This window comes from Bombina bombina, chromosome 2, assembly GCF_027579735.1.
Source record: "Bombina bombina isolate aBomBom1 chromosome 2, aBomBom1.pri, whole genome shotgun sequence".
Lineage (NCBI taxonomy): Eukaryota > Metazoa > Chordata > Amphibia > Anura > Bombinatoridae > Bombina > Bombina bombina.
This window is the reverse complement of record NC_069500.1, coordinates 236,110,247-236,123,108: the sequence shown is the minus strand read 5'-3', so window position 1 is coordinate 236,123,108 and position 12,862 is coordinate 236,110,247. Positions and strand designations below refer to the sequence as shown.

The window sequence follows — 12,862 nt, the reverse complement described above, 5'->3', positions numbered from 1 at the left end:
AAGGGAAGTGACATATATAGCAGCTTTGCTGTGGTGCTCTTTGCCTCCTCCTGCTGGCCAGGAGTGATATTCCCACTAGTAATTGATGATTCCGTGGGCTCACCATATCCGGAAAGAGAGAAATTTATCAGATAAGCATAAATTAGGTTTTCTGTAGTGTAACTGCCCCCCCTCAACACCATCCCCCCTCCCTAATCCCTTTATAAACATTAAAGGGACAGTTTACTCAAACATTTTCTCCCCTTTAATTTGTTCCCAATGATCCACTTTACCTGCTGGAGTGTATTAAATTGTTTACAAGTAGCTCCTTTACCCTTATATTGGCATTTGAAATAGTTGAGTTAGCATGTGGTATCCCCACCTATTCTGAAAGTTTGTGGCCGCAGGTCCAAGCTATAGATAAGCTTTGTAAACACAGCCAGCAGAAGAAATTATACTCCCAGTGGGATATAGCAGAGATAAGGTAATAAAATGTTGATTTTCCATTGTTCTCTCCATGTACTGGTGATTGTTTTATGGACAGATATAAGATAAAGAAGTAGGTATATGTACACAATGTGATACAGTAATGAGATCTGATTATACCTACAAGCTCAACCCATTTTATTAGGTTGTGGCTTCTAAACACAAAATCAGAGCTTTAATATACACAAATAAACCCTAAAAAGCTAGTTTTCATACATTTTTTACTCTGCAGTTAGTAAAAAAAGCAATTGTAAACACATTAAGGGAAAAACTATTTTACAGTATATTGTCCCTTTAATTTCGCTCTATTTGCCTCCCTCTCCCTTAACCAGCTTAATGTAGTGTGCGTGCGCATCCCTCCCCGCACGCTCTTGATGACTTGCGCGCTCTGCAGGGACAGGATAATGGAAGACCACCTGCCTCCCTGCTACGGCTCCCACCCACCAACGATCGGCACCATCGCTGGTCGATGCAGAGAGGGCCACAGAGTGTCTCTCTCTGCATCAGTGGCTAAAATAAAAAGTATTGCAGGGATGCCTCAATATCGAGGCATCACTGCAATACCTTGAAAGCGTCTGGAAGCGATCATGATCGCTCCCACCGCTTGAAACCCCAGAGGACGTGTCAGGCACGTCCTTGGTCATTAACAGACACCCAATGGAGGAAGTGCCTGACACGTCCTTGGTTATTAAGGGGTTAAATATCCCTAACAGGCTAGATTTTCAAATAATCTGAACTAGAGCGCAAGTAAAATAAGCTAATCAGTAACCATGGTTACTAGCCTGCTCTCACCTATTAGCTTATTAGGAAACCCTAGGGACATGAAATCCTAGTTTTTTTTTCATGATTTACATATAGCATAGAATTTTAAACTGTCCAATTTACTTCTATAATCAAATGTATTTGTTTTTTTGGTATCCTTTGTTGAAGGACCAGCAATACTCTACTGGGAGCTAGCTGAGCACATCTGGTGAGTCAATGACAAGGTCTATACAGTATGTGCAGCCACCAATGAACAGCTAATGCCCAGTAGTGCATTGCTGTTCCTCAACCTAACCGTGAATGCTTTTCAACAAAGGATTCCAAGAGAACAAGGCAAGTTAGATTGTAGAAGTAAATTGGAAAGTTGTTAAAAATTGCATTCACAGTCTGAATCATTAGAATTTAATCTTGGCTTTACTATCCTGTTAAAAAGAGGGCATTTTGCATATTTGATCTCTAAATTACTTGTTGTATCAAAAATCAGCAGGGTCAGAGCAGCTAATTAGAAAAAGCAGAAAATGTAGAATGTCTGCAGAAAGAACAGGAAACATGCAGGAACTATTAGTGATTTCACTGTGCAGCACAGCTCCACATCAGGCTGCTCGCTTCAAACAGTGCTGAGCTCTGGCTGCGCTGTGTATGTTTTCATTAAAGGGACATGAAACCCAAAATTTTTCTTTCATGAATCTGATAGAGAAAACAATTTTTTAAATATGTTTCCAATTTACTTCTGTTATGAAATGTGCTTTATTCTCATGTTATTCTTTGTTGAAGAGATATCTAGATAGCGTGAACACATCTAGTGCTCTTGCTAATGTATAACATTGTTGCAAAACTGCTGCCATATGCACACCTGAATTTACATTCCTGCTTTTCAACAAAGGATAACAAGAAAACAATAGAAGTAAAATGTAAAGTTGTTTAAAATTGTATGCGCTATCGTAATTGTGAAAGAAAAATGTTAGGTTTTATGTCCCTTTAACACAGTTTAGCCAGAAAGAAGCGCTGTTTGAAGCAAACAGTCATAAACAGAGTAGTGTTGCAAAGCAGCTGCACATTGATTGATGACTGGCTCTCCGGTCTGCAAAGCTGTGATTCCAGACTGTAAAACATTCTTCAATGCATCTTTTTTTATTACTACTTTTTTACCTTATTATTAATTATGTGATGTTAGACCAAGAGCAAAGGAAACCAATTTATTCAAGAGACATTTTAAAAACATAACAAAATTTGTGATGTAATTTGTAACTGCTGCAATATATTATAAAACTTTAAAAAAATTGCTTTATTCCTTAATCAACACATTGTAATTGAGCTAGTTTTCAAAATGACCTGCAGAGAAATATGAAAATGAAAAGTCATTGCAGAAAGTGAAAAAAAAATCTACATACAGTAGAATTGAATAACTGACAAATATACAGTAAAAAGACAATGCAATAGCACTTACATTTAATTTTAAATGAGCAGTATATTGTTTTACTGGCAAATTTAAAAGTTAATCGATTTTCCCCTCCCCCTATATCATGTGACAGCTGTTAGCCAATCCCAAATTGCATATACGATTATACTGTGCACTATTTCACATGCTCAATATGAGCAGGAGCCTCAGAAAGTGTGCATATAAAAAGAATGTGCACGTTTTGATAATGGAAGTATAATGATTTTTTTTACATTTTTATATAAATTGCATGCTTTATCTGAATTAAGAGACTTTAATTTTGAATTTAGTGGCCAGATAGCATTAAAGGGACATGAAGCTGCAAAAATAAAATGCTTTTACTTGCATATAGCAATGTGTTTAACCCCTTCAAATGGAATAAACACATAGAGGGACAAAAATATTATCCTCATTAATTTGTTCCCAATGATCCATTTGACTTGCTGGAGTGTATTAAATTGTTTACAAGTGGCTCGTTTACCCTTATTTCAGCATTTAAAATAGCTGATTTAGCCTGTGATATATCTCCACCTATACTGAAAGTTTCTGGTCTTAAGTCCAGGCTATTGACAGGCAATAAAAAAACAGCCAGCAGAAGAAATTACACTCCTTGAAGGGTGCTGAAGGGATAACTAATAAAATTATAATTTTCCATTGTTCTCTTCAAGGCCCTAATATTCAAAGGTTCTCCAGCTTGAAGAGAAATTGCAGCTCATACTTCACAGGGGCTGAACTTGCTGAATTATCAAAAGAAAAAGGGTGGAACTCTCCTGCACGGGGAGAGCACTCTCATTTATGTATGTGAAGCAGAGACAAGCCCAGTGAAACACAGCACTGTATGATCTGAGAGTTTTGTTACAGTTACACATCAAGCTTTTTCGGTTCAGGACCCTGGATAGCATTTGCTTATTAATGGCTACAGTTAGCCACCAATATGCAAGCGTAACCCAGGTTCTGAACCAAAAATGGACCAGCTCCTTAGCTTTACATTCCTGCTTTTTAAATAAAGATAGAAAGAGAACAAAGAAAAATCGATAATAGGAGTAAATTAGAAAGTTGCTTAAAATTGCATGCTCTAGCTGAATCATTAAAGAACAAATTTGGGGTTAGTATCCCTTTAAGTTTTGTACTTTCTCATTTGTAATTTAAAGGGACATTATACACTCATTTTTTCTTTGCATAAATGTTTTGTAGATGATCTATTTATATAGCCCATAAAGTTTTTTTTTTTTTTTTTTTTAAATAAATGTATAGTTTTGCTTATTTTTAAATAACATTGCTCTGATTTTCAGACTCCTAACCAAGCCCCAAAGTTTTATGTGAATACCATCAGCTACCTTCTCCAGCTTGCTCCTGTTTGTGTAAAGGGTCTTTTCATATGCAAAAGAAGGGGGAGGGGGGGAGTGTCTTATTTGCCACTTGCAGTGGGCTTTCCAGCTACCTTTTCAACAGAGCCAAACTGACAGCTTCTAAGTAAGTTTTTAAACTGTTTTATACTGGATTTTTATTTCAGTATCTGTGCATCTTATTCTTTATAGTAGTGGGAGGGACAGGACAGTTCCCTGGGCTCAACAGGGGAGTTCCCAGGGTATGTCTGAAGCTCTTTCACCAGTCTTGTGAAATTTTCTAAACATTTTAAACAAGCTGATTTGTCTTGCCAGCTGTAGTGAAGTTTGCCCAAAATTCACAATATACTTATTTTAACTAACAGAAATGTAATATACTGTATACTAAAAAAGCAATATACAAAAGCAAGTTAAATTGTAGTGAAAACATTTCCGTTTAATTTGGAATTGATGCAAACAGAGCCTTTATATCAGCCCCAGGGGTTCTTTCTCTCTCCCTCGTGAAATTTTCTATCCCAGAGAGCTGCTTTGTTTCCTATGTAAGGCATCTCTCTGGGATTGCCAGGTTCCTCCCCTTTTCTTAGAAAATTCAGCAAGTTCTGCCCCTGTTAGGTCAGCACTATATTTTCTCTTCAAACTAGAGAATGTTTGATTATCTGGCCCATAGAGAGTAATGACGCTCTCAAGGAAACTGAAGCCGACAGTTTTTCAGTTTTAATTTAAATAAGACATGCAAAGTGCAATCTAATTTATAAAAGATACACACACACACACACACACACACACAGTATGAGCCTAATTTGTTAAAGTTACACAGAAACTGTGAAGGCATAATCGGAATTTAAAGGGACACTCAATCATAATTAAACTTTCATTATTCAGATAGAGCCTGCCATTTTAAACAACTTTCCAATTTACTTCCATTAACTAAATGTGCACAGTCTTTTTATATTTAAACTTTTTGAGTCACCAGCTCCTACTGAGCATGTGCAAGAATAAGTGTGTATGCATTTGTTATTGGCTGATGGCTGTCACATGGTACGTGTATGCATTTGTGGATGGCTGATGGCTGTCACATGGTACAGGGGGAGTGGAAAAAGACATAACTTTTAAAATTGTCAGAAAACTACTACTACTCATTTGAAGTTCAGACTAAGTGCTATTGCATTGTCTTGTTATCTTGCATTTGTTGATTATGCAAATCTACTGTGTTGACTGGTCCTTTAATATATCACAATCCTAAATACACTGTTGTATACAAAATAAATACAAAATAGAAACTGCAAAGTTTAAATGTAGTGTAATAAAATTTAACCTGAAGTGTAAAGTGCTATGACATTTAAAGCACAAAGTGTAAATGCTGCAGAGATGTTATGTCATGCAGTGCTATATTGCACTGGGCTTGTCTCTCCTTCACATAAAGAAATGCAGGGAACACCTCTTGGAGAAGTAAAGCAAAATCTGCTTTTTGAATATTTCACTAGGGATCTCGCTGTGCTGGGGGATCATTTTAGGTAATCTCACCTGAGTAGAGTTTTTTAATATCAGAGCCTAAGTATTGGGCTTTGGTTTACAGACAGTTATAAGATAAAGAAGCATGTGTGTGTACATAAAGTGATTACATAATGAAATATAATTTTACCTACAAGCTCATTCCATTTCAAAAGGACTTGGTTTCGAAGCACAAAACCAGCAATTTCATATACATAAATAAACCTGAAAATTCCATTTCTCCAACATAGGTGTGTCCGGTCCACGGCGTCATCCTTACTTGTGGGATATTCTCTTCCCCAACAGGAAATGGCAAAGAGCCCAGCAAAGCTGGTCACATGATCCCTCCTAGGCTCCGCCTTCCCCAGTCATTCTCTTTGCCGTTGTACAGGCAACATCTCCACGGAGATGGCTTGGAGTTTTTTAGTGTTTAACTGTAGTTTTTATTATTCAATCAAGAGTTTGTTATTTTAAAATAGTGCTGGTATGTACTATTTACTCTGAAACAGAAAAGAGATGAAGATTTCTGTTTGTAAGAGGAAAATGATTTTAGCAACCGTTACTAAAATCGATGGCTGTTTCCACACAGGACTGTTGAGAGGAATTAACTTCAGTTGGGGGAACAGTGAGCAGACTTTTGCTGCTTGAGGTATGACACATTCTAACAAGACGATGTAATGCTGGAAGCTGTCATTTTCCCTATGGGATCCGGTAAGCCATTTTTATTACAGAAAGAAAAAAAGGGCTTCACAAGGGCTTTCTAAGACTGTAGACATTTTCTGGGCTAAATCGATTTATATTTTATACTCCATAGCCTTGAGGAATTATTTTAATCTTGGGAATTATGTAAAATAACCGGCAGGCACTGTATTGGACACCTTATTCTCTAGGGGCTTTCCCTAATCATAGGCAGAGTCTCATTTTCGCGCCTGTATTGCGCACTTGTTTTTGAGAAGCATGACATGCAGATGCATGTGTGAGGAGCTCTGATATATAGAAAAGACTTTCTGAAGGCGTCATTTGGTATCGTATTCCCCTTTGGGCTTGGTTGGGTCTCAGCAAAGCAGATACCAGGGACTGTAAAGGGGTTAAATATAAAAACGGCTCCGGTTCCGTTATTTTAAGGGTTAAAGCTTCCAAATTTGGTGTGCAATACTTTTAAGGCTTTAAGACACTGTGGTGAAATTTTGGTGAATTTTGAACAATTCCTTCATACTTTTTCGCAATTGCAGTAATAAAGTGTGTTCAGTTTAAAATTTAAAGTGACAGTAACGGTTTATTTTAAAACGTTTTTTGTACTTTGTTATCAAGTTTTTGCCTGTTTAACATGTCTGAACTACCAGATAGACTGTGTTCTGAATGTGGGGAAGCCAAGGTTCCTTCTCATTTAAATAGATGTGATTTATGTGACACAAAATTTAGAGAAAATGATGCCCAAGATGATTCCTCAAGTGAGGGGAGTAAGCATGGTACTGCATCATCCCCTCCTTCGTCTACACCAGTCTTGCCCACACAGGAGGCCCCTAGTACATCTAGCGCGCCAATACTCCTTACTATGCAACAATTAACGGCTGTAATGGATAATTCTATCAAAAACATTTTAGCCAAAATGCCCACTTATCAGCGAAAGCGCGACTGCTCTGTTTTAGAAAATACTGAAGAGCATGAGGACGCTGATGATATTGGTTCTGAAGGGCCCCTACACCAGTCTGAGGGGGCCAGGGAGGTTTTGTCTGAGGGAGAAATTTCAGATTCAGGGAAAATTTCTCAACAAGCTGAACCTGATGTGATTACATTTAAATTTAAATTGGAACATCTCCGCGCTCTGCTTAAGGAGGTGTTATCCACTCTGGATGATTGTGAGAATTTGGTCATTCCAGAGAAACTATGTAAAATGGACAAGTTCCTAGAGGTCCCGGGGCCCCCCGAAGCTTTTCCTATACCCAAGCGGGTGGCGGACATTGTAAATAAAGAATGGGAAAGGCCCGGTATACCTTTCGTCCCTCCCCCCATATTTAAAAAATTGTTTCCTATGGTCGACCCCAGAAAGGACTTATGGCAGACAGTCCCCAAGGTCGAGGGGGCGGTTTCTACTCTAAACAAACGCACCACTATACCCATAGAAGATAGTTGTGCTTTCAAAGATCCTATGGATAAAAAATTAGAAGGTTTGCTTAAAAAGATGTTTGTTCAGCAAGGTTACCTTTTACAACCAATTTCATGCATTGTTCCTGTCACTACAGCCGCGTGTTTCTGGTTCGATGAGCTAGAAAAGGCGATCAATAATAATTCTTCTTCTTATGAGGAGATTATGGACAGAATTCGTGCTCTCAAATTGGCTAATTCTTTCACCCTAGACGCCACTTTGCAATTGGCTAGGTTAGCGGCGAAAAATTCTGGTTTTGCTATTGTGGCGCGCAGAGCGCTTTGGTTAAAATCTTGGTCAGCGGATGCGTCTTCCAAGAACAAATTGCTTAACATTCCTTTCAAGGGGAAAACGCTGTTTGGCCCTGACTTGAAAGAGATTATCTCTGATATCACTGGGGGCAAGGGCCACGCCCTTCCTCAGGATAGGTCTTTCAAGGCCAAAAATAAACCTAATTTTCGTCCCTTTCGCAGAAACGGACCAGCCCCAAGTGCTACGTCCTCTAAGCAAGAGGGTAATACTTCTCAAGCCAAGCCAGCCTGGAGACCAATGCAAGGCTGGAACAAAGGAAAGCAGGCCAAGAAACCTGCCACTGCTACCAAGACAGCATGAGATGTTGGCCCCCGATCCGGGACCGGATCTGGTGGGGGGCAGACTCTCTCTCTTCGCTCAGGCTTGGGCAAGAGATGTTCTGGATCCTTGGGCACTAGAAATAGTCTCCCAAGGTTATCTTCTGGAATTCAAGGGGCTTCCCCCAAGGGGGAGGTTCCACAGGTCTCAATTGTCTTCAGACCACATAAAAAAACAGGCATTCTTACATTGTGTAGAAGACCTGTTAAAAATGGGAGTGATTCATCCTGTTCCATTAGGAGAACAAGGGATGGGGTTCTACTCCAATCTGTTCGTAGTTCCCAAAAAAGAGGGAACATTCAGACCAATCTTAGATCTCAAGATCCTAAACAAGTTTCTCAAGGTTCCATCGTTCAAAATGGAAACCATTCGAACAATTCTTCCTTCCATCCAGGAAGGTCAATTCATGACCACGGTGGATTTAAAGGATGCGTATCTACATATTCCTATCCACAAGGAACATCATCGGTTCCTAAGGTTCGCATTCCTGGACAAGCATTACCAGTTTGTGGCACTTCCGTTCGGATTAGCCACTGCTCCAAGGATTTTCACAAAGGTACTAGGGTCCCTTCTAGCGGTGCTAAGACCAAGGGGCATTGCAGTAGTACCTTACTTGGACGACATTCTGATTCAAGCGTCGTCCCTTCCTCAAGCAAAGGCTCACACGGACATTGTCCTGGCCTTTCTCAGATCTCACGGGTGGAAAGTGAACGTAGAAAAAAGTTCTCTGTCTCCGTCAACAAGGGTTCCCTTCTTGGGAACAATAATAGACTCCTTAGAAATGAGGATTTTTCTGACAGAGGCCAGAAAATCAAAACTTCTGAACTCTTGTCAAATACTTCATTCTGTTCCTCTTCCTTCCATAGCGCAGTGCATGGAAGTAATAGGTTTGATGGTAGCGGCAATGGACATAGTTCCTTTTGCGCGCATTCATCTAAGACCATTACAACTGTGCATGCTCAGTCAGTGGAATGGGGACTATACAGACTTGTCTCCGACGATTCACTCCGTTGGTGGCTGTCCCTGGACAACCTGTCACAGGGGATGAGCTTCCGCAGACCAGAGTGGGTCATTGTCACGACCGACGCCAGTCTGGTGGGCTGGGGCGCGGTCTGGGGACCCCTGAAAGCTCAGGGTCTTTGGTCTCGGGAAGAATCTCTTCTACCGATAAATATTCTGGAACTGAGAGCGATACTCAATGCTCTCAAGGCTTGGCCTCAGCTAGCAAAGGCCAAGTTCATACGGTTTCAATCAGACAACATGACGACTGTTGCGTACATCAACCATCAGGGGGGAACAAGGAGTTCCCTGGCGATGGAAGAAGTGACCAAAATCATTCAATGGGCGGAGACTCACTCCTGCCACTTGTCTGCAATCCACATCCCAGGAGTGGAAAATTGGGAAGCGGATTTTCTGAGTCGTCAGACATTTCATCCGGGGGAGTGGGAACTCCATCCGGAAATCTTTGCCCAAATCACTCAATTGTGGGGCATTCCAGACATGGATCTGATGGCCTCTCGTCAGAACTTCAAGGTTCCTTGCTACGGGTCCAGATCCAGGGATCCCAAGGCGACTCTAGTAGATGCACTAGTAGCACCTTGGACCTTCAAACTAGCTTATGTATTCCCGCCGTTTCCTCTCATCCCCAGGCTGGTAGCCAGGATCAATCAGGAGAGAGCATCGGTGATCTTGATGGCTCCTGCGTGGCCACGCAGGACTTGGTATGCAGACCTGGTGAATATGTCATCGGCTCCACCATGGAAGCTACCTTTGAGACGAGACCTTCTTGTTCAAGGTCCGTTCGAACATCCGAATCTGGTCTCACTCCAACTGACTGCTTGGAGATTATCAAAGCGAGGGTTCTCAGATTCTGTCATTGATACTCTTGTTCAGGCCAGAAAGCCTGTAACTAGAAAAATTTACCACAAAAATATGGAAAAAATATATCTGTTGGTGTGAATCTAAAGGATTCCCTTGGGACAAGGTAAAAATTCCTAAGATTCTATCCTTTCTTCAAGAAGGTTTGGAGAAAGGATTATCTGCTAGTTCCTTGAAGGGACAGATTTCTGCCTTGTCTGTGTTACTTCACAAAAAACTGGCAGCTGTGCCAGATGTTCAAGCCTTTGTTCAGGCTCTGGTTAGAATCAAGCCTGTTTACAAACCTTTGACTCCTCCTTGGAGTCTCAATTTAGTTCTTTCAGTTCTTCAGGGGGTTCCGTTTGAACCCTTACATTCCGTTGATATTAAGTTATTATCTTGGAAAGTTTTGTTTTTGGTTGCAATTTCTTCTGCTAGAAGAGTTTCAGAATTATCTGCTCTGCAGTGTTCTCCTCCTTATCTGGTGTTCCATGCAGATAAGGTGGTTTTGCGTACTAAACCTGGTTTTCTTCCGAAAGTTGTTTCTAACAAAAACATTAACCAGGAGATAGTCGTGCCTTCTTTGTGTCCGAATCCAGTTTCAAAGAAGGAACGTTTGTTGCACAATTTGGATGTAGTTCGTGCTCTAAAATTCTATTTAGATGCTACAAAGGATTTTAGACAAACATCTTCCTTGTTTGTTGTTTATTCTGGTAAAAGGAGAGGTCAAAAAGCAACTTCTACCTCTCTCTCTTTTTGGATTAAAAGCATCATCAGATTGGCTTACGAGACTGCCGGACGGCAGCCTCCCGAAAGAATCACAGCTCATTCCACTAGGGCTGTGGCTTCCACATGGGCCTTCAAGAACGAGGCTTCTGTTGATCAGATATTTAAGGCAGCGACTTGGTCTTCACTGCACACTTTTACTAAATTTTACAAATTTGATACTTTTGCTTCTTCTGAGGCTATTTTTGGGAGAAAGGTTTTGCAAGCCGTGGTGCCTTCCATCTAGGTGACCTGATTTGCTCCCTCCCTTCATCCGTGTCCTAAAGCTTTGGTATTGGTTCCCACAAGTAAGGATGACGCCGTGGACCGGACACACCTATGTTGGAGAAAACAGAATTTATGTTTACCTGATAAATTACTTTCTCCAACGGTGTGTCCGGTCCACGGCCCGCCCTGGTTTTTTAATCAGGTCTGATAATTTATTTTCTTTAACTACAGTCACCACGGTATCATATGGTTTCTCCTATGCAAATATTCCTCCTTTACGTCGGTCGAATGACTGGGGAAGGCGGAGCCTAGGAGGGATCATGTGACCAGCTTTGCTGGGCTCTTTGCCATTTCCTGTTGGGGAAGAGAATATCCCACAAGTAAGGATGACGCCGTGGACCGGACACACCGTTGGAGAAAGTAATTTATCAGGTAAACATAAATTCTGTTTTCTCATAAATTTTATGCTCACTCTGCAGCTGGTATAACAAGTCATTGGAAATACATTAAGGGAAAAACAATTTCTTCTATAAGCTACGACGAGTCCACCGATTCATCCTTTACTTGTGGGATATTATCCTCCTGCTAACAGGAAGTGGCTAAGAGCACCACAGCAGAGCTGTCTATATAGCTCCTCCCTTAGCTCCACCCCCAGTCATTCTCTTTGCCTACTCTAAGTACTAGGAAGGGTAAAGTGAAAGAGGTGGTTTTGCGTACCAAACCTGGATTCCTTCCTAACGGCTAGATTTAGAGTTTTGTCGGTAACGACCCGCGTAGCTAACGCTGGCTTTTTTTCCCCTGCACCTTTTAAATACCGCTGGCATTTAGATTTCACAGAAGGGCTGTGTTAGGCTCCAAAAAGGGAGCGTAGAGCATAATTTACCGCCACTGCACTGCGGTGCTTACGGTGGGGCAGTTTGAGCTGAAAAAAAACCTAACACCTGCAAAAAAGCAGCGTTCAGCTCCTAACGCAGCCCCATTGTTTCCTATGGGGAAACACTTCCTAAGTCTGCACCTAACACCCTAACATGAACCCCGAGTCTAAACACCCCTAACCTTACACTTATTAACCCCTAATCTGCTGCCCCTAAAACCGCCGACCCCTATATTATATTTATTAACCCCTAATCTGCCGCCCCCAACGTCGCCGCCACCTACCTACAATTATTAACCCCTAATCTTCCGACCGGACCCTAATAAATGTATTAACCCCTAAAGCTAAGTCTAACCCTAACACCCCCCTAAGTTAAATATAATTTAAATCTAACGAAATAAATTAACTCTTATTAAATAAATTATTCCTATTTAAAGCTAAATACTTACCTGTAAAATAAATCCTAATATAGCTACAATATAAATTATAATTATATTGTAGCTATTTTAGGATTAATATTTATTTTACAGGCAACTTTGTATTTATTTTAACCAGGTACAATAGCTATTAAATAGTTATTAACTATTTAATAGTTACCTAGTTAAAATAATTACAAAATTACCTGTAAAATAAATCCTAACCTAAGTTACAATTAAACCTAACACTACACTATCAATAAATTAATTAAATACAATACCTACAAATAAATACAATTAATTAAACGAACTAAAGTACAAAAAATAAAAAAGAACTAAGTTACAAAAAATAAAAAAATATTTACAAACATTAGAAAAATATTACAACAATTTTAAGCTAATTACACCTACTCTAAGCCCCCTAATAAAATAACAAAGCCCCCC

The 12,862-nt window shown here is 40.1% G+C and overlaps 1 protein-coding gene across 1 annotated transcript in view; it reads left to right on the top strand.

Annotated features, from left to right (window-relative positions):
• The window catches only part of FAM172A (family with sequence similarity 172 member A), a 1,196,638-nt gene that overhangs the window by 21,462 nt on the left and 1,162,314 nt on the right, over positions 1 to 12,862 (top strand). The gene's annotated exons all lie outside the window — the stretch shown is intronic.